This window comes from Dipodomys spectabilis, unplaced genomic scaffold, assembly GCF_019054845.1.
Source record: "Dipodomys spectabilis isolate Male_0828 unplaced genomic scaffold, ASM1905484v1 ptg000096l, whole genome shotgun sequence".
NCBI classification, from domain to species: domain Eukaryota; kingdom Metazoa; phylum Chordata; class Mammalia; order Rodentia; family Heteromyidae; genus Dipodomys; species Dipodomys spectabilis.
In genome coordinates this window covers 6,879,088-6,901,297 of record NW_024870773.1, presented here as the reverse complement: position 1 = coordinate 6,901,297, position 22,210 = coordinate 6,879,088, and the positions used below count along the sequence as shown (strand labels likewise).

The 22,210-nt window shown below is 40.9% G+C and overlaps 1 protein-coding gene across 7 annotated transcripts in view; it reads left to right on the top strand.

Moving 5' to 3' along the window:
- Positions 1-5,787: 5,787 nt before the first annotated feature.
- Positions 5,788-22,210, top strand: part of Arhgap12 (Rho GTPase activating protein 12) — a 98,684-nt gene continuing 82,261 nt past the window's right edge. For 6 of the 7 annotated variants that reach the window (XM_042685943.1, XM_042685942.1, XM_042685941.1 and 3 more), the window contains exon 1: positions 5,789-5,924. The gene's annotated coding sequence lies outside the window, so the exon portion shown is untranslated. Of the gene's footprint in view, positions 5,925-22,210 lie in introns of all 7 variants that reach the window. The other variant, XM_042685938.1, reaches the window with a different exon arrangement.

The window sequence follows — 22,210 nt, the reverse complement described above, 5'->3', positions numbered from 1 at the left end:
GTGACCTGATAAGAATGTGCTGATATATGTTATTCATTTCACACTCTACCGAGTGTGGTAGACTAATCAAAAAGATTTTATTTTTTTATTTATAAGTCACGGGGCTTAAAATCAAGGCCTGGGCACTGTTTCTGAATTCTTTTGCTCAAGGCAAGTGCTCTACCACTTTGAGGCACAAATGCCACTTCTGGTTTTCTAGTGGTGAATTGGAGATAAGAGTCTCACAGACTTTCCTGTTTAGGCTGGCTTCAAACCATGTCCTCAGATCTCAGCTTCCTAAGAAGGTAGGACTACAGGTGTAAGCCACTTGTGTCTGGCTCATAGGGATTTTAATAATGTGACTTATTTGGAAGTTTTATCTACTATACTAAATTATGCAAATTTGCATATCATCCATTCAAATGTGATATAACTCAAAGTCACTCATCAAGACCTTCAATACATATTGACTGGAACTGGAGAAAGCAAATTATTTGCTTTGTTTTTGATATTAAGGAATCTCAAAAAATACGATTTCTATTTTAGCTGTTTCTTTTTCTTTTTTTTTTTTTTTGTCGGTCGTGGGGCTTGAACTCTGGGCCTGAGCACTGTCCATCAGCTTTTCAGCTCAAGGCGAGCGCTCTACCACTTGAGCCACAGCGCCACTATTTTAGCTGTTTCAAATAGAAATTTTGTACTACTTTGACCTAAGTGTGACAAATAATGAATGTTTTATGTGCAGTGTAAGTAGGCTTAAATGATGAATTTTCAATGACTACCTAATGGTTGTATCTGAGATGTGTAAACTGAGTTCATTTTTAATTTAAAGGCTATGACCAGAATAAATTAGTTTAATTATAATTTCTTATATACTTTAATTATATACCTGAACTTTTGATTGGCTGATCACATATAAATTTGAAGTCCAATTACTAACTTTTCTCTCTCTCTTTCTCTCTCTCTCAGACACTCACACTATGTAGCCCAGGGTGGCCTAGAAGTTGCTATACAACTTAGGCTGGCCTTAAATTCATGGTCCTTCTGCCTTATCCTTCTGAGTTCTAGGATTATAGGTGTGTGCTACCAGAGTAGATAATTTTGGAAATAAAGCTGTAGGTATCAATTTACAAAGCAGCTCATGTAAGTTTACATAGTAAAAACAGTGAGATCTCATAAGAAAATATTAATAATCTCTAGAGAGATGGTGTTCTGTAAATTTGATCACTATTGCAGTTATAACCATAATTCTCTTTGAAACTTCTGGAAATTAAGCACACATAAAAGTATAACGAAACAGTAAAAGATAAAGGCAAAAATCATTTACAGGGCATATGTCTAACCCATGGAGACAAGAGGCCATTGACATTACAAAGTGAGTGCACAAATGCACACAGAAACATATATCTTTATTTTTTAATTTTAATTTATTTATTTTTTTGTCGGTTGTTGGGCTTAAACTCTGGGCTTGGGCGCTGTCCCTGCGCTCTTCAGCTCAAGGCAAGCACTCTACCGCTTGAGCCACAGGGCCACTTCCGGTTTTCTAGTGGTTTATTGGAGACAAGAGTCTCACAGCCTTTCCTGCCTGGGCTGGCTTTGAACCATGATCCTCAGATCTCAGCCTCCCGAGTATCTAGGATTACAGGCGTGAGCCACCGGCGCCCGGCTACACATATCTTTAATGTTTATTCCAACACATATTTTTCTTGACCTTAACAAAACAATGGTTTGTGAAATTCCCATTTTATTGTTTAAAACAGAAGATCCAAAGATCCTTAAAACTTGTTTAGGACCTACTATAAGAAAATTACTTTTGAAAATTTACAGAACCTGGGGCTTAGTGTTAGAGGACTTGCCTAACATGCATGAGGCCCTATGTGGAACTCTCCAGCACTGCAAAAAATAAGCAAATAATTACATATAAATAAATAAAAAATGGCAACAGACATTTGATAAGATACATATAAGCCTCTAACTGTGATACCTAGACCTTAAATTATTAGTCAGAAACAGGGATTATTCGTTCTTAAGAAAAATAAGTTGCTTTTAAATTTAAAAGATTTTTAAAAGTTTGCTTGACATGTACTAGATTGTCTGATACAATTATTCTAATCAAGTAAATTTAAAATAGGAGGAATTTAAATGTTTTAATAATAAAATAAAGATACCACACCAATTTAAATATTTTAATGTAAACTTTTTGGATAAATTGTTCTCATAGTTTAAACATCAAGAAGTTTAACTATGAATGCACTGAAAAGTCCATCTCCTGTATCTACCATCTACTGAGTACACATACCCCAACAGTTAGTTTGTCCTAGTTTAACACATACAGAAGGTACATTTTTCTGCTTCTTTACTTAAGGGAACCATAGAAATCTTAATATTAAAAAACAAAGAATTCAGTCAGGAACTGGTAGCTCACACTTGTAAGTCTAGCTACTGGGAAGATTCCAAGTCAGCCTGGGCAGGTGAGTCTATGAGACTCTTACCTCCAATTAGCCATCAAAAAGCTGGAAGTGGGACTGTGGCTTAAGTGGTAGAACACTAGCCTTGAGTAAAAATGCTCAGTGATAGCATCCAGAATGGCACAATTTAAAAAAAGTTCTTTTCTTTTCCTTTCTTCTTTCCTCTTTCTTTATATTTTTTGTTAACAGCTGTATAATTCAATGTCTGTCTCTACCAAAATTAAAAAAGTGCCCTACTGATTTATGTTATTCCAGTATTTTACTATTTTCAATAATATTATATGCATTCTTTTTCCATTAATACCAGCCCTACTTTGGCTCACAGGTATTTTGGATTCTGTTCTTGATTCATTGGTCCTGTTGTGTAGGAACTGCAGTCAGGGTGCATATTATGGTAGGAGTATGTAATGGAGCTAAACTGCTCACCTCATGGCCAAGATGAGAAAGATAAAGGGACTGGGGTCCCACAATTTCCTTCAAAGTCACCTGTTCCCAATGACCTGAACACCTTCTACTAGTTCCATCATATTCCTATGTGACCATCCTGGGCCCAAGCCTTTAAAACACTTATTCAAGCAATGGCACTATCAGAAATACTGTATCTTTCTTGTGTGTGGAATGATATCTTTGGGATAAATCCCTAGAAGTGAAATTGGAGGTTCCAAGTATAAATGCATTTGTAATTTTGATAAATGTTGCCAAATTCCTGTTTCTAGTAGCTCAGCCAAAGTAGTGATGCCAGACATAAATTTAAAGTCTTTTCAGTGAGGAATAAATATACAATGAAAGTAGGTTACCTATTAAAGAATTGGAAGAAATTAGGACAAGTTTAATTCAGCAATTCAGAGCTCATTTTCACTGAAAAATACATTCAAAAGAACTTCTGATGCATTTAAGGTGTGCCAAGAGCTTTTAAGAACTTGGGATATGTTACACAAACAGATCAGACTAAAATCTCTGCCTAGTGTGAAACTTACATTTAAGTTCTACATGCTGGAACTCTCTGCTACTTCCTAAGAAGCCAGTTAAATGTCACAATCCTGAAAATGATCTGTTGAGATCCTGAGCATGGGTGCCAGACATATGCTACAAGTGTTATTTAAAAACCAACTAGAGGCAATGTTGCATATGATTTCGTAACTCTCCATCAGGTCCTTTTAAAACACACACTAGCAAGAGAGCTCTTTTTATCTGACTCCATCTGCTGTTGCTGGTGATCAGCATACTGTGGACACTGTGGTATCATCTGAGATTAGGTTGTGAAATAGGAAGTGGAGTTACAAGTGGAGTTGCAAGTGTATGCAAACTGTTGGGTTTCTATGGCTTGCAGAAACTAAGGGTGCCCTATTCAGGTTTGGGAAGTAGGGAAGAGAAAGTTATCAGCACATTCTTATCAGGGCACAGTTTCCTTTTTGAGACTGTCCTTGTTTTGATTTTAGAGATTTCAGGGGATTCTATGGAAAATAGCTTCAGAAGCTTACAGCAGCAATACTCTGTAGGCTGAACAAAGGCATACTTGTACATGCTGAACAAAGGCATGGAAAAGGGAACATACTAGAAACTGAAGGAGACAGGACGGTGAAAGCCAAGGAAAGGGAGTAGGCTAAGTATAAGAATGTTTGTATAGGGGCTGGGAAGATGGCTCAGTGGTAGAGTGCTTGCCTTGCATGCCTGAGGCCCTGGGTTCGATTCCTCAGCACCACATTAAGCAAAAAAGAAAAAAGCCGGAAGTGGCGCTGTGGCTCAGGTGGTAGAGTGCTAGCCTTGAGCTGAAGAGCTGAGGGACAGCGCCCAGGCCCAGAGTTCAGTCCCCACGACCGGACCCCCCCCCCCCTCCAAAAAAAAGAATGTTTGTATAGTCTCAAGGTTTTTGTGCTGGAACTGGGGCTGAAACTATCCTTTAGTTTTTTTTGCTAAATGGAGGAGCTGTTACTTGAGAATTACACCTCCATTTACTGCTTTTTGCTGATTAGCTGGAGATATGAATGTTGTGGACTTTTCTGGCCTGGCCAGCTTAGTACCGGGATCCTTAGATCTCAGCCTCCTGTCTAGCTAGGATTAGAGGTGAGCTGAGCCACTGATGCTCAGCTTCAAGGTTATTAAAAAAAAAATCTCATTTTAAGCATCTTAGAGGAGGATATTTAAAAATGTTAGCCCCCACTAGTTAATAAGGTTCTGAGCCACAGCTTACTACGTTGAAAGCCTTGCCAACACCTCAGTGGATTTTTTTTTTTAAACATCCTTGAAGAACAATTGGAAGTTTAAATTGTGAAAAGGAAGTCAGACATGGTGGCCTTTTTAAGTATGTAACAAAAGCACAGAGAGCCATCTCCAGCGAACGCCTCTGAAATCATATGCTCGCTTCCTTCCTTCCCCCCCCCCCCCCCCACTTTTCTGGTCTGTATTAACTTTTCATCCGAGCACCACAGTCAACCCAATCAACAAGTGGTTTATAAATATGTCTGATGTCCCGAAGGGTTGTTTTTCCTGTCAACACATTCTAGAACTAGAAGAATGAGGCTTTAAGTCAATCTTCCCATTTGACAGTTGGAATCCGACGGGGGAAGTGGCAATTCCTGGCAGAAGCCAGGTCTCTTTCCCAATGCTCTTTCGGTCCCATCCAAACCCTTCCACCAGGGGAGACCTTCGGGTGGGGGGGACGGGGCCCAGCGGGCACGCGCCGCAGGCTGGGGCGAGGGCGACGCGGCGGCCCCCACTGGACAGGCCGCGGGGCCCCAGAGGAGGCACAGCAGGTCAAGCCCCGGCGGCCCGACCCCAGCACGCCGCTCGCAGACCTCGTACCAAGGGGCTCGGCGCTCCGTGTGGCGCCGCTTCCAGCCTCCCAGGGCGGTGTGGGGCTGGCGGGCAGTGACTCCCCGGCGGGCAGGGCCCACGGCCTCGCCGCCGCTTCCCGGGCTCCATTCCTGACACCCCAGCCCTCCGCCGGCTTCTCGCTCGCCCTCCTTCCCTCGTTTCCCCTCACGGCGTTTGCACCACACTTCCCACTACATGTTTACAAAGTGCGGACGCCCACACCGCCGCCCGAGTGCCCCCCAGCTGCTCCCGCGCTCTTCCCGCTCCGCCTCTCCCCGGCCCCGCCCACTCCGCGATTTCCTCCCCCTCCCCCCCCCCAAGCCGAGGCCTCTTCCCGGCGCGCGCCCGGCCCACCCGAAGGCCTCGTGCCCCTCGTGCCCCCCGCCCCGCCTCGCCTCGCCTCCGCGCCCACTCCGGCTGTCACGTGAGCCTCCCGCCCCGCCGACCACGTGACCCCAGCCCCGCCCCACCCCCCGCCGGCGCCCGCCCCGCCCCCGCGCCGGCGCGCTCCGACGTGCCCTGGAACTTACCCTCCCTCAGAGACCAGCCTGCGGGGACGCCGGGCTGCGGCGGCCGCCTTGTGGGAGCTCTCCGGGCTCGCTGTGGTGTTTCCGCGGCCGCGAGGAGGGAGAGCTGCCCGCCTCGAGGCCCCGGGGCCTGCCTTCGGTAAGGTGTCTGGGAGGCGGGCCCCCCGCGGACCCAGGGTAGTCAGCGCGGCGGTGCACAAAGGCGCTCGAGGGCTCGGGCTGTGCCCCGCGAGGGCAGCGGAGCCTGGAGTGGGGGCGGGGGCGTGTGCGGGGGGGGGGCGGCGTGCGGCGCGCGCGCGAGGTGCGGCCGGAGCGCGAGGGGGTCCGCGCCGGGGGAGGTGGGCGCGGGGGGGGGGGCGGCGCCGACAGCCCGCTCGCCGACGGGGGGGGGCACCCCCGGGTTTAAATGGGCCCGAAGTTGTGGCTCCTATGCCCCCTGGGTTTCCTGACTTCCTGTGTGAGGGCAGCGGCCGCCCCGCCCCCCGGGAGGGAGGGTGGCTGGGTGGCGTGTGTGTGTGCGTGTGTGTGTGTGTGTGGTGGAGGTGAAAGGCCGTGCAGGTGCCGTCCTCCCTCCCGGGCCTCCCTCTTTGCCCAGCAGGGAAACCCACCTGGGGCATCGCTGGAGGGCTCCTGACCTTAAACAGGACACTTTTCTTCTCCGCAGTCTTCAGACGTGCCCCGCCCCTAATGCATAGACATTTGCTGCCCTCCCAGCTCGGCTTGGCGGAATCTCCTCCCAAATCCTTGAATTAAAAAACCCTTCCTCCCCCCCCCCCACCCCCAGTGCACTATCCTCTTCCCATCTCCAGATTTGTGTTCCCAGTGTGACTGTCCCTTTGACGTGTCGTGTCGTGTCGGTGAACTGCAGACCCTCTGGTGTAGAAGAAATGGCCACAGGGTGGTTGTTAGAGAAAAAAGGCACGCCCTTCACTTTTCCAGGCCAGTGATGTTTTCCTTTTGCCTGAAGCAGCAGTTTAAAATGCTTTTGCAAAGGTTAAAGCCGAATGTATAAAAGAATACCTTTGTCCAGAAAGTTCTCACGTCATTCCAAATGCGATGTTGTTGTGGTTTGTAAGGGTTTTTCTTTATTTTTTTTAAAACACTATTAGGCTTGGTTGTGTATTGCTTTATGGTTTGTGATGACACACGGAAGTAGATTTTATTGATCATTGAGGCACACATTCTTCAGGAGAGGTAAATTGGAGGAAGGAGCATTGAGTTCTAGTCCAAATTCTGCCTCCAACTTCTAAAGGTGAGGCCTTGTAAGACAGGATGTTGCAATGAGAAATTATTCAAAAATATGTAGCTCTTAGCATTGCCTCGTCCACACTTAAAAGTTGAGAAATGATGGCCTAGAGACATTTGTTCATAATACCTACTTTTCTTTACCTGCTCTTTATGAGTAAGACTGTCTGACTGCTGTATTTTTGTCTTTCACTCCCTGGGAAACATTTCTGAGCTGGCCTTTGGGAGCCCTAAGGGCAGGTAGTGAACCCAGCTACCTGAAGAATTAGACAAACTGGAAACAGTTACCGCTGTTCTGGAGGGGTTTCTGTGTTGGGAAAATGCAAATAAGAAATTAAGTGAATTGTAACAGGTTATGTGTTTATCTGTGTCTTAGTATTTGGTAGACTGTCACTCATATAAAGCTCATTGACTCCTTTGTACAACTACTTAGAGATAATAAAAAAAAGTCAGAATGAAAGTAATGAGACAAACCACAATAATGTTTTTGAAAAAACAAAGTGGGGTGTTGCTTATTGGTTCCTAATATGCCACCAGTTCAATGAGTTATGATTATATAATTGTTAGTACTTTTTTGGGGGTGGGTGGGTATTGGGGCTTGTACTCAGGGACCCCATCTTTTTACTAAAAGCTAACCTAGCACTCTACCACTTTGAGCCTTAGTGCTACTTCCGGTTTTCTGGTGGTTAATTGGAGATAAGAGTCTCCTGGACTTCCCTGCCCAGGTTGGCTTTCAACCTCGAGCCTCAGATCTCAGCCTCCTCAGCAGCTAAGCTTACAGGCATGAGCAACCAGTGCCCTTCTTCTCCTCGTCCTCTTTCTCCTCCTCTTCTCACTTCTCCTCCTCCTTTTCCTTATCCTTATCCTTGTTCTTCCTTCTTCCTTCTTTTTCTTCCTTTTCTTTTTTACTATAAACAGTTGAGTCATGCACATATATATTTATATAAATATTGTAGGAAATAGTATATTATTTGTACCTATCAGCCAACGTTTCTTTCATTAAGTAGAGGATATCTGCTCAGTGCTTTTTTTCAATAGACTGATAAAAAGGAAGCTTTATAAGTTTAAATTCAACAGATGCCATTATTGAGAAAAAAGATAATAATCTGGGTTTTTGTTTTTGCCTTTCATATTCAATAGTTTAAAAAAATCCAATAGGAATAATTATTAAGGATGTATGTGCCATACACAGACTATGAAACTAACTAGAAAAGTTACATGTATTCATAACCTTATCACTCTAACAGGGGTAATCAATTTAAGTGGACTAGAATAACAGTGAGCCAATAATCGTGACCTGTGAAATTATTAAGTGGTTCTGGTGTTTAACTTTTCAGTGAAAATTTGTATTTTAATTTTATAATAAAGAGTGGGAAAGAAAAGTAAAATGAAAACTTTCTGTATTTTAACAATTTTATGTGTGAAGATATTCTCCTGCTGCTGGTGCTAGAGATTAAATAATCCCCAGTCTTGCTTAGTTTTGGGCAAGTGTTTTACCACCAAGGCATACCCTTTGTCCAGTAATTTTAGTTATCATAAATATGCATAGTTTTGTAGCATGAATCACATAGGAAAAGGTATCATGCCAACACATAGCATCCTTACATCATTCTTTTTTTATTTATTTATTTATTTTTTTTAAACCAGGGCTGAGAACCGAACCCACGGCCTTGCGGGCGCCCTTCCACTGGGCTAAACCCCCAGCCCCTCTTACATCATTCTTAGTGGAGGACCTGTCAGCCAGCGTCTTTGGGGCTTTGCTTTTCTTCAGTTAACCTGTCCACTTGTCAGAACTTTTTTGTAGATGGCTTTGCTGTGACCCAGTCATTTCCCTCTTGTTTTGCAGTTTGATTTTGCAAATGATTTGCTTTATATTTAAAGTGAACTGATAAATGCTGTTTCTAAACTTGTCTCCTCTGTTGAAAATATAGAGCTTCTCAAGCTTTAAGGTGCATGGGAATCACCTGTACTTCTAACAAGTTCCCAGATTTTGTGGGTGCTGTTCTTCTGCCTAGATCACAGACCACTGCTGTTTCATAGAAACCTTGTGATTTTAAGGTTTCTAGTACTCATTAGAAGCAAAGTGAGAAAAGTCAAATGAAATAAATTTAACAGTATGTTCAAATTATTTGAACATATAATCAACAAGGAAATTGTTCTTCTTTTGGGCTTTTTACATATTTTTACACATATTTTACACTTGCTGCACATTTCAGCTTATGCTGCTCATATTTCAAATTTTCAGTAGCTACATTAACGGCTATTGTATTGAACAAGAGATCTGGGTCTAAAATCTAGACTGGAAGCAGTTGGCCTATGGCTAGTGGCAATTGTATTGTGCAACATATCTGAGTGCAAAATCTAGACCATTGCTCTTTTAAATGTATTTTTCAGTCATCCCAACAGTAATCCTTGGGCCCCACCTCAAACGTAACTGTCATTAGAATAGCTGGGCCTGGAAACTCCTGTGAAGGGTATACCTCTGAAATGTATGTACACTGAATGAGATCCTGGAACACAGGAATAAATTATGGACATCAGAATAAATTATGGACATCATTAAATATATTTGCATGTGACAAATAAGCCATGTTACTATAAGATTAACATTGGGGATGGAAAGGGGAAACAAAGGAGGAGGCAACAATGCTTGATAAGAAATGTACTCATTACCTTGCTCATGTAATTGTAACCCCTCTCTACCGGTATTTTCACAATAAAAAAAAGATTAATATTGGAAAGCTGAGTTTTAGGTATATGGAAACTCTGGACTGTCTTTGTAGTAATTCTGTAACTTACTAAACTCTTCTAAAGTAAGTTTTTTTTTTTTTTTTTTTTTAAGATTTTGTTTAAATGATGCCATTGCTCACTAAGAGCATGTGAATCACTACATCATGAATGACTTGTCCACTGCAGTTCAGATGGGCAGGCTAGAATTAGGTCTGGTAGGGTAATAGTATTTTTGCCATCAGTGCTAAAACTTACATAGTGCCTACTATATTAAAAGTTTTACGCATATTTGCTCATTTAATCATTCTAATGTGTGGTATGTACCCCTATTGAGCTCCATTTTGCTGATGGAAGAATATGAGGCTGAGTTCAAGTGACATGTCTTAGGTTACCCACATACAGAGACAAGATATTTGAGGAGGGATTAATTTCATAGATGATTACTTGTGAGTATTTTCTATTCACAGCTTTTGCTTCCTAGAGAATACAATGATTAAAATTGCTACTCTGTGTTAGGCTTTACCATTTTCAAAGTTCTTTTTCTGTTCTCACAAGGATCTTTTGAGGATTATATTGTTTCATTTGTTTTATTGATAAGGTATCCGGGGTCTGAGAACTGATAAATGCAAAACCTAGAATTAGATTTCAAGCCTCTGACTGACCCTGAATTCTGTGCCTTTTCTGTTCTTCTCCAGTAGTTTAGAATGTTATGAGGTATAAGAGTGATACCTTTGAAATTTGGCTGAAAATAGTTTTTAAAAAAATTGTTTTATTTAGATCCATTATCCATATACTAACATATATGGATACTCAATAATAAGAAAGAAATGAATAACAGATACAGAAGGGTGCACCTCAGCAGTATTATTCTTTTTGTTGTTGTAGGGCTTGAACTCTGGGCCTGGGTGTTGTCCCTGCACTTTTCAGCTCAAGGGGAGGGCTCCACCACTTGTACCACAGCGCCACTTCGGTTTTCTGGTGGTTTATTGGAGATAAGAGTTCTATGGGGTTGGGAAGTTGGCTCAGTGGTAGAGTGCTTGCCTCACATGCATGAGTTCCTGGGTTCAATTCCTCAGCACCACATAAGCAGAAAAAAGCCAGAAGTGGCGCTGTGGTTCAAGTGGTAAGGCACTAGCCTTGAGCTGAAGAGCTGAGGGACAGCGCCCAGGCCCAGAGTACAGCCCCCACTATTGACAAAAAAAAAAAAAAAAGAGTTCTATGGACTTTACTGCCTTTGAACTGCAATCCTCAGATCTCAGCCTCCTGAGTAGCCAGGATTTCAGGCGTGATCCACTAGCGCTAGGCATCAGTATTATTCTTAGTGAAATGAGTCAGACAGGGAAGGCTGCAATACCCTGTGATTGGCATTTTTCTACTAACAACTTTTACTTGAATAAGCAACGATCATCTTAATACTATCATGCTTTAACTAAATACTTCTTTTTTTTTTTTTTGGTCCAGTCGTGGGACCTGAATTCTGGGCCCGGGCGCTGTCCCTCAGCTCTTCAGCTCAAGGCTAGCGCTCTACCACTTGAGCCACAGCGCCACTTCTGGCTTTTTTTTTTTTTTGCTTATGTGGTGCTGAGGAATCGAACCCAGGACCTCAGGCATGCAAGGCAAGCGCTCTACCACTGAGCCACCTTCCTAGCCCCTTAACTAAGTACTTTGCTCACATTTTCTCTTTTTGTTTACAAGACTCTTTTGGAATTTGTTTTTGATGTTTTACAAAGGAATATACCATAGGCATTCATGAGTTCATATGCCTGAGTCGTTTACAATTTGTGGCTATTATAAATGGTCATGTAAGGCCTTTGTGTGGGCTTTCATTTCTACATCTCTTGGATAAATACCTAGAAAGGAGATTGGTATATTGTATAATAAGTGTCTCTCTACCTAGAATCTGCCAGATTTTTTTTTCCAGAATGGAAATACTGTTTTTACATTCTACCTTCAATGAATGTGAATTCACTTTGCTAGTATTCTTCACATTAAAAATACTTTTTTTTGTATTTCTTAAAATCATTTTGGTAAATTGGTAATGATACTGTTGGTTTTAATTTGCATTAAGAGTTTTGTTTAATAGTATGTAGAGGTATGTTGCTGCAAAACGAGCTCTACATATTTAAGAGTACAGCTTGGTGAGTATGGACATATGTATATTCTTGTGAACATACTGTAGTTTGAATATGGGATTTGAGTGTGTCCAGAAGGGTTTATACATTGGAGTTCGGTCTCCACTGTGGTAGTTTTAAGGTGATATGGAGCCTTTTAAGAGGTGGTACTAAGTAGGAAGTAATTAGGTCCTGTGGAAGGACCATAGGTCCGGGGTGGTTTTGGCAAGAGAGTTGAGCAAGCCTGCTGCCTCCCATTAGGCTTTAGCTTCCAATTTTGCCATGTGATCTCTTCATCTCGTTCTTGTTCCTGCCTTTGTGAAGCAATTTACTATGAAGTCCTCACCAGAGTTTAGCAGATGGTTTATAATTGTGAGCTAAATAAACCTCTTTATGAAGTATTCAGCTTCAGGTATTTAGTTGACTAATGGAAAACTAATACAAAAAGCATGTCCATTATCAAGATAATGCCCATATCCATCACTCTCCCCAAATTTCCTTGAATTCTTTTGTAGTTTGTTTCCCTTGATCTCTGGCAATTAGTGATCTGCTTGCTGTCCTGATAACATAGTTTGCAGTTTTTATAGGTTTATACGTCTTAGGTGCTTTCTTGAGTTTTATCTCAGCAAAATTATTTTGCGATTTAACTCCTTTTGTGTTTTAGTAGGTCATTTCTTTTCATTGTTAGGCACTATCTGTGTATATAACAATTGTTTTGTCCATTTGTCTGTTCATTGACATTTGAGTTGTTTCTAGTTGTTACAAATAAACCTGCTGTCCTTGTGTGAAAGGATAATTTTGTTGCATAAGCACCTAAGAATAGGATTCTTGGGTCACACCATAGAGGTATATTTTAACTTTTAGACACTTGCCTACATTATTCTCAAGTGGGTTGTACTCTTACACCCCATCAGCCATATGACTACTGATCAGTTTATAATTTCCAGAAACCATAGTATGATTGATATTCCAGTAGATGTGGTGGTATTTCTTCTTTTTATTTTTCTGATTAAAGTTGGTCTTGTCTTTTCTTGCCTTGTATTGTCTTTTCTTTTCTGCTCAAGGCTGATGTACTATCCAGTTGAGCCAAATCTCTACTTCTGGTCCTTTCATGAGTTTTATTTACCATTGGTAAAAATTCTTTGGAAAAGTCTCTTTAAATCTTTTGCTTTTTATTAGGCTGTTTGTCTTCTTGTTAACTTGTGACAAGTTCTTTATATATTCTAGATAAGAGTTTAAAAAATACATTTTTGCAAGCATATTCTCCAAATCTGCAGTAATACTGTTCAGTTTCTTAATGGTGTCTTTTTAGTGGCCAACCAGAGGTCTCTGCCTCCAGCACAGTGGAGCCAATTGTTTCCTGATGGAAGCATTTGATGTTGGGGGATTATGACCTCTAAAGTTGGTAGAATACAAACACAATTGATGTATTCAGCCTAGAAAGAAGAACCTTTTATTTTCCGTACCTGTAAATTCTGGCTAAGAGAGCAACTTTTTCAAGTCCATGAGGTGGTTATAGCACCCTTATGCTATGGAGGTCTGGCTCAAATAAAGGCTTGGTAATGAGCCAAATTAGAAATAAAGGATTAATTTAAATATTTTATTTGCTCACTTATTTTGCCCTTCTATTAAATTTTTTTTCCTTTGTTGGTTGTGGGGTTTGAATTCAAGGCCTGGGTGTTCTCCCTGGGCTCTTTTGCTCAAGGCTAGTGCCCTACCACTGAGCCACAGGGACATTTCCTTTTTATATTTTTTATTGTTACTATAAAAGTGATGTGCAGAGGGGTTACAGTTACATAAGTCAAGTAAAGAGTACATTTCTTTTTCACCCTTCACTTGCTTTCTCCCAGTTTAAATATGCTATTTTAAATGAGACAAAGTGGACTTGGCTAGTTTGAGAGCAGTTGGCATCTTCCTTACTCCTGCCTTTCTATGATCATGATCGCTGCTGTCCCAGCGCTAAACACGTTGTCACATATTGAGGGAGACCAGGAAGAATTCTGTGAAGAAAACATTTTAATTTTGATGAAATCCTTTTTTACCCTACATGCTTCCCCTCCCCCTCCCCACCCCCTCAGTCGTGGGGCTTGAACTTTGGGCCTGGGAACTGTCCCTCAGCAATTCAGCTCAAGGTGAAGGCTCTACCACTTGAGCCACGGCACCACTTCCGGTTTTCTGTTGGTTAATTGGAGATCAGAGTGTCACAGACTTTCCTGCCCTTGCTGGCTTTGAACCGTGATCCTCTTGAGTAGCCAGAATTACAGGCGTGAGCCACCAGCATCTGGTCTCCCAAATGCTTTTTGTTTTTGCAAGAAACTTTTGTCAAAGTTGTATGAAGGTACATTTCTGTAATCTCAGTATATGGAAGTGGAAGTGGGAGGACACAGGGTCCAGTCCAGCCTGGACTGGAGACAGTGAAACTTTGTAACAAATATAAACAAATAGAATGGGAAGGGGAAGAAAAGACATGTCTGCTAATCTAAGAACCACTAATATTTTCCACATGTCTCTAGAAGCTACAGTTTTTAGGTCTTCTATTTAAGTGTACTATCAGTTTTGAATAATCTGTTGTATATGATTTGTGGTAATGAATGAAGTCTTCTCTCCCTCCCACATATGTCTGCCAAGTTGTTCACAGTTTGAAAAGTTTATTGTTGCCCAGTTGAACTGCTTTATCACCTTTGTTGAAAATTAATTGAACACATGGACCTATTCCTGTATTCCCTGTTGTGTTTTATTTTTGTGTATATTTGTATCACTTCTACATTACTTTAATTACTGTAGCCTTATATTCTTGCCATCAAGTCACTTTCCAACTTTGTTACTTTTTGTGGGTGTAGGGTTTGGATTTGTTTTTGCTATTTTGCACAGGCTAACCTTGAATTTGTAACCTTCCTGTCCCTGCCCCAGCCCCCGCCCCCGCCCCTCTACCACCCCCCCCCCCCCCCCCCCCCCCCCCCCCCCCCCCCCCCCGCCTCTGGAGTTCTTGGATTACAGGCTAGGATAGGATTCCGTAACAATCGTTTGTTATTCTAGGTTCTTTTTTAGATTTTTAGAGTCCTCTTGTTTCTTCCTTTTCTTCTCTTTTTTATTTTTTAAAATAAAGTCTTCTGGGGCTGAAGGTGTAGCTTCAGTGATAGAGTATTTGCCTAGCATTCACAAGGCCTCTAGTTGGATCTCCATATGCCAAAAGAAAAAAGAAAAAAAAAAGAACAAAACACTGCCTCAAAACCTTCTGGAATGTTGGTTTGGATTTCAGCGAATTTATAAATGGGTGGAAGAGCTGGGCACCGGTGGCTCACGCCTGTAATCCTAGCTACTCTGGAGACTAAGATCTGAGGATAGCGGTTCAAAGCCAGCTGGGGCTGGAAAGTCCATGAGACTCTTATCTCCAATAAACTACTAGAAAACCGGAAGTGGTGCTATGGCTCAAGTGGTAGAGTGCTACCCTTGAGCTGAAGAGCTGAGGAACAGCGCTCAGGCCCAGAGTTCAGGCCCCACAACTGACAAAAACAAAACAAACAAAAAAAAAGGATGGAAGAATTGACATCTTACTCAGACTTTTTTTTTTTTTAATTCATAATCACAGTAAAACTATATTCTTTTGAAATTTGCATACATTTGTTATACATGGAGTGATTTCATTGTGACATTTCCAGATGTTTTTGTAGTATATTCCAATCAGTCTCACCCATTCTATCACTCTCCCTTCCTCTCTTTCTCCTATTTTTATTTTTTGAGTTGAGATCTCTTTAAAAAAAATTTAAATTGTTTTTATAAAGGTGATGTGCAGAGAGATTACAGTTGCACAAGTCAGGTAAAAGTGTATTTTTTTTTGCCAATGGTACCCCTTCCCTCACACCCAGTTTTTCCCTTCCATCTGCACCTACAAGTTCTGTAGTTCATTCATAGTGTCTAGTGAGTACCATTGCTGCATTTGTATACTCCTTGTCCATTTCTGCCTCCCTTACACTCCCAAAGACATTCTCACATTGCTTATGGCCTCAAATAAAAATTGTCCTATTTCAATCTCCCAAGTACTAGTATTACAGACATGTCCACCACATATAGCTGTTTTCTTTTAGGTTGGTTTTTATGTTTTTTGTTTTTATCTTTAAATAGTTGTACAGAGGTGTTTAATTCACCCCATTCTAACTCTTTATTATTTATTTATTTATGTTTACCAGTCCTGGGGTTTGAACCCAGGGCCTGGGCACTGTCCCTGAGCTTCATTTGCTCAAGGCTAGCACTCTACTACTTGAGCCACAGCACCACTTCTGACCTTTTCTGTTTATGTGATGCCGAGGAATGGAACCTGGGGCTTCATGCATACTAGCATTCTACTAAGCCACTTCCCAGCACCCACTTTAAGTCTTTTAAAATGACTTTCAGTAGTTTTTTGCATTTCTCAGTATGTAGGTCTTGCATACCTTTTGTCTTTGTATTTAATATGGTTTTCTTTGAAATTTTAAAATTTTGATTTCTGTTTTCTTGTGCCTACTATATAAAATTTGATTTTAAGCACGTATCATGTATATAATATGATCTTAATTTTTAAAAATTTTTGGGGTCTGGTCATGGGGCCTGAACTCTGGGCCTGGGCGCTGTCCCACAGCTCTTCAGCTCAAGGCTAGTGGTCTACCACTTGAGCCACAGCACCACTTCCGCCTTTTTTTTTTCTGCTTATGTGGTGCTGAGGAATGGAACCCAGGGCCTCATGCATGCAAGGCAAGCGCTCTACCATTGAGCCACCTTCCCAGTCCCTACTAGCCCTTTTCTTAAGATTTTCTACATATGGGATAATGTATCTGCCAATGAAAACATTTTACTTATTTTCTATTCTTTATTTGCCTTCACTTTTTTTTTTCTGTCTTATACTGGCTAGAACCCTTGTAAAAAGAATTGGAAAGAGGGTTAACCCCTTTCCTTCTCTCTGATCTTAGGTGAGAAGAATTCAGTTTTTTTTTAGTCTTTTACCATGGATAATATAACTTTTAAGTGTGTGTGTGTGTGTGTGTGTGTGTGTGTGTGTGTGTGTGTGTGTGTTTTGTAGATTTCCTTTAGCTGAGTAATGATTTGATTTGTATTTTGATTTTTTTTTTTTTTTGGTTGGTCATGGGGCTTGAAGTCTGGGGCCTGGGCACTGTCCCTCAGCTCTTCAGCTCAAAGCGAGCACTCTACCACTTGAGCTATAGCGCCACTTCCTTGATTTGTATTTTGAGACAGGAGGCCTACCATGGCCTCAGAATTATTATGTACCCCAGGCTGGTTTTGAACTTGTGATACTTTTGCCTCAGTTCTCCAAATTCTGCTATTACAGGTGTCTACTATATCTGGCTGTGGTTTGATACTTTAAAAGAGTACTTTGTTGTTGTTGCTTTAAAAGACTATTTTGTTGTTGTTTCAGGTTCAGAACAAAATTGAGAGCAAAATACAGACATTACTTAGTTCTTGCCCTCACATATGTATTGTTTTCTTCATGATCAATATCCCCTAATGTAGTGGTACTTTTTTAAAAAAGTGAGTCTGTGTTACATATTGTTAACATCCAAATCTATTAATTTACATTAGAGTTCATATTTTATATTCCATGAGTTTGAGCAAATGTATAGCATCACATATTCATCTTTATAATATCATACAGAGTAATATTGCTGTTTCCAATATTCTTGTGATTAATATAGTTAACAATTATATTTACCTCACTTGCCACCACTGGTACCCTTGTCAGCACTTTGTGTGTGTGTGTGTGTGTCTGTGTGTGTGTCTGTGTCTGTGTCTCTGTGTTTTTGTGTGTGTGTGTGTGAGAGAGAGAAATAATATAGTTGGTATGCAGTTATAATCTTGTTTTGATTTTAACACATGATTTTTTTTGGTTAAAATTAACATTTGAATAAAATTATGAATTACGGAGTATTTTCTTTTTCTAGTAGAAGACAGCTCTATAGGATTTGTGTGTCTATTTAAGTGTTATTTCTCTCCCTCCCCTCCCCTCCCCTCCCCTCCCCTCCCCTCCCCTCCCCTCCCCTCCCCTCCCCTCCCCTCCCCTCCCTCTCCCCCTTCCTTCCTTCCTTCCTTCCTTCCTTCCTTCCTTCCTTCCTTCCTTCCTTCCTTCCTTCCTCCCTTCCTTCCTCCCTCCCTCCCTCCCTCCCTCTCTCTCTCTCTCTGGCTTGAACTCTGGGCCTGGGTACTGTCCCTGAGCTCCTTTTTGTTCAAGGCTAGCACTCTACCACTTGAGCCACAAGGCCACTTCAGCTTTTTCTGGTGGTTAATTGGAGCTAGAGTTTCAGGGCCTTTCCTGCCAAGACTGGCTTTGAACCATGATCCCCAGTTCTCAGCCTCCTGAGTAGCTAGGATTATAGGCATAAGCCACCAGCACACCAAATACTTCTCAGTTCCTTAGGAAACGTTTATATGCTTGATTGTAACATTTCTTTTGCACTTCTGTGTGTTTTGAGTAGGTAGGTTAGTATTTTAAATTGTATTTTACATTTACTCAGTTACTCTTTTTGTGTGTGTGTGTGTGTGTGGTTAATTGGAGATAAGAGTCATGGATTTGATCCCCAGCATCATGAAGGAAATTGTGTGTTTTAACTTCTAAAGAGTAACTGTAGCCAGTAGCTAGCTACAATTAAGCCAGTGGCTCATGCTTATAACCCTAACTACTCAGGAAACTAAGATCTAGAATATTGTGGTTTGAAGCTAGGCTGGGCCAACAAAAAATTCTTTTTTTTTTTTAAACTTTCCCAAGTGCTTCTTTTGTTGATTCTTTTTTGTTTCAGCTTTAAATCTTGATTTTGTATTTCCTTTGTGGATTTTCACTTGATTGTATTGTCTGTTACTTTCCAGCTACTCAGTTCCTGTAATCTATTTTTGCTATTTCTTTATGGCCAGCCTGGTTTATTTTATTTTTTTTCCTACGTATATTTTCCACCCCTTCTGTAGACAGCCTATTTAAATTCAGATGTGGAATACTTTATATTTTATAAATATTTTATATTGTGTATTTATCCTAAGAAAACAAATCATTAAGAAAAACATGTTTTAAGAGTATAATAGTGTCCTATGTTTTCTTGTAAAGTGTACAATTTAGGAAATTACTTGCTTGAATAATTTTTTCTGTTACAACTTGTTAGAGTTATTCTTTTTTTTTTTTTTGTTGCTCATTTAAGTTTAACAGCAACCTGTTCAAGAATTATTCTTTCATTTATTTTTAAATATTTTTTGTTTTTATGGTGCTGGAATTGAACTCAGGTCCTGCATATGCTAGAGAAAAGATCTCCCACTGAGCCATAACCCCAGCCCTTCATTATTAAAGTTTGAAAGAGTACTTGATGGAGTTAATGTCAAGAGTAAACGCTTAAGCTGCTTAATATTTATGTTTAAAAATAATATCTTATTGCTGAATAGATTATACACATTGAGGTTGGCCTTCAATTGTAAACTTACTCATTGTGGTATTGCGGTTATATTTACTATATTTATCTCAAGATTTGGTGTACATGTTTCCTTTTTTTTTTTGATGTACCTAGTAAAACAGGGCTTTTAAAAACAGATGTCTTGGGGGAGGAAGATAACATTTGCCAATGTTTGCTGTATTTGTGGTAGGCTTCTTGGTTGTTTAAATGGGAAAGATTTTTAAAAAAAATTTTTATTTATTTAATTTGTCAGTTGTGGGGCCTGAACTTTGGGGCTAGGGGCTGTCCCTCAGCTCTTCAACTCAAGGCTAGTGCTGTACCACTTGGGCCACAGTGCCACTTCTGGCTTATTCTGCTTATGTGGTACTGAGGAATCAAACCCAGGACTTCATGCATGCAAGGCAAGCACACTACCACTGAGCTGCCTTCCCAGCCTGGGAAAGATTTTTTTTTTAAATGGCAGATGGAAAGAGCAGTGTATTCGATCATAAAAAGTAGTGGGACAGTTCTGAGTCTGACTTGGGGAAGAAGTGAAAGGTGTAAGCACTTCTGTGTGTGAGTTTGTATGTCTGTGTTCTTGTTGGAATGTGAGGAAGAAATGATTGGAATGGGGAGGAAGTAGACTAATCAAAAGCAGGAAAAGCTTATGTGGGTATTTTTTAAACCCCTAAAATAACAGGGGATGTGCACTGGGCATTGGATATGCAAAACTTTTATTGCCTGGTGATTTGGGTACCCAGAAGTTGTAAATTACACATTTACTGATAATTTCCACTTGAATCTAGTTTTTTAGTGCTACATTATAATTATTTTAATTTGTGTGTGTGTGTGTGTGTGCGCGCGCGCGCGCGTATGTGTTTTTTGGTAGTATTAGTGTGTGAACTCTGGGCTTTGTGCTTGCTAGGCAGGCACTTTACCACTTGAGCCATTCCTCATGTCCCTTTGCTTTAATTTTTCTAGTAGGGTCTCAAAAGTTTTGTTGGAGCTGGCCTTAGATTGCCATCCTTCTGCTTAAACTTCTCATGCAGCTGGTATTACAGGAGTAGCTACGGAGCCCAATTATTTTAATTCTTTTTTAGTAAAGTCTAATAAAGACTTTTTTTGGGGACTCTTTGACCTTGGATTGTAATACATAATTGCTGCTGTGTATCTTTCTAGAGGTGTATTTTTTTAATTTTTAAAATAATTTTTAATGAGATTAGGGATTACATAAATTTCACAGTGTTGTGGGATAGTGATACTTAAAGTCACCAACACATTTTAACCTTTATAATGCAAGTTGTCATTATGTTTTTAATAGTTTCTTTTTTGCCAGTCCTGGGGCTTGAACTCAGGGCCTGGGCACTGTCCCTGAGCTTTATTTGCTCAAAATAGCACTCTACCACTTGAGCTACAGCACAACTTCTGGCTTTTTGTGTTTATGTGGTACTGAGGAATGGAACTCAGGGCTTCATGCATGCTAGACAAGCACTCTACCTCTAGGCCACATCCCCAGCCCCTTTAATAGTTTCTTTAAGGTGGTTTACAGTTTTATTCCCTACCCCTCAATCCAGGGATGACTATTAATTAACCTCAGCTCCTATTCTGTTTTCTTACTATATCTACTTTTGCTCATTTCTTCTGCCTGGGTATCTAACTACCTTTCTATATAGATTGTATCTTTTGACTCCCTTTCTATATAGATTATATCTTTTGACTACTTCATCTACTTTCATTTTTTGTTTGTTTTTGCCAGTCTTGGGGCTCAAACTCAGGGCTTGAGCACTGTCTCTGAGCTCTTTTTTCAAGGCTAGCACTCTACCACTTGAGCTACAGTGCCATTTCTGGCTTTTTCTGTTTATGTGGTACTGAGCAATTGAACCCAGGACTTCATGCATGCTAGGCAATCACTATACCGCTAAGCTACATTCTCAGTCCCCCTTTAGTTGGTTTTAACTAAAACTGTAGATCATATACCTTATATTGAACTAGTGAGACTGATTTTCTTCTTGTGCCATCTAATCCTTATTTTTCTCCCTGATTTCTCCTTCATATCTATTTCTGTAGTCATTCCAGGAGGTGTGATCATAAAACCTGACAGTGACAGAGATAGAACAGGAACTGGCCTTTTAATCCATTGTTCTCCCTTTCTTACTAGCACAAAATGAAACATTTGATATATTTAAATCTATATTTAATATCTGATATATTTAAGCTACACTAACCTTAGTTTAGCGGCATGTTAACTTACTGACCCTTCGTACCTTGAAGATATATCTAAGTTAAAGTTATTACTTCCCTGGAAAAACAAGAGCTCCAAGTCAGCCAAGGATAAACACAGTCATATGTCCCTTAGTGGGATATATTATGAGACATGGATGAGGTCCTCATTGTTGGAACCCCATATATTTACACAAATGTAGATTTGGAGTTTGTTTTTTTTGGCGGTCGTGGGGCTTGAACTCTGGGCCTGGGCGCTGTCCCTCAGCTCTTCAGCTCAAGGCGAGCGCTCTACCACTTGAGCTACAGCGCCACTTCCAGTTTTCTGGTGGTTTATTGGAGATAGGAGTCTCACAGTCTCTCCTGCCCGGGCTGGCTTTGAACCTCGATCCTCAGATCTCAGCCTCCTGAGTAGCTAGGATTACAGGCGTGAGCCACCAGCGCCCGGCTTTTGGAGTTTGTTTTTATCTTTGGCTGTGAGATGGGTCTCTTGAAGACAACAAATAGATGGATCTTGTTCTCTGATCCAGTCTGCAGTTCTTTATCTTTTTTATTCTTTTTCTTTCTTTCTTTTTTTTTTTTGTCGGTCATGGGGCTTGAACTCTGGGCCTGGGCACTGTCCCTGAGCTCTTCAGCTAAAGGCGAGCGCTCTACCACTTGAACTACAGCGCCATTTCCAGTCTTCTTGTGGTTTATTAGAGATAAGAGTATCATGGACGCCG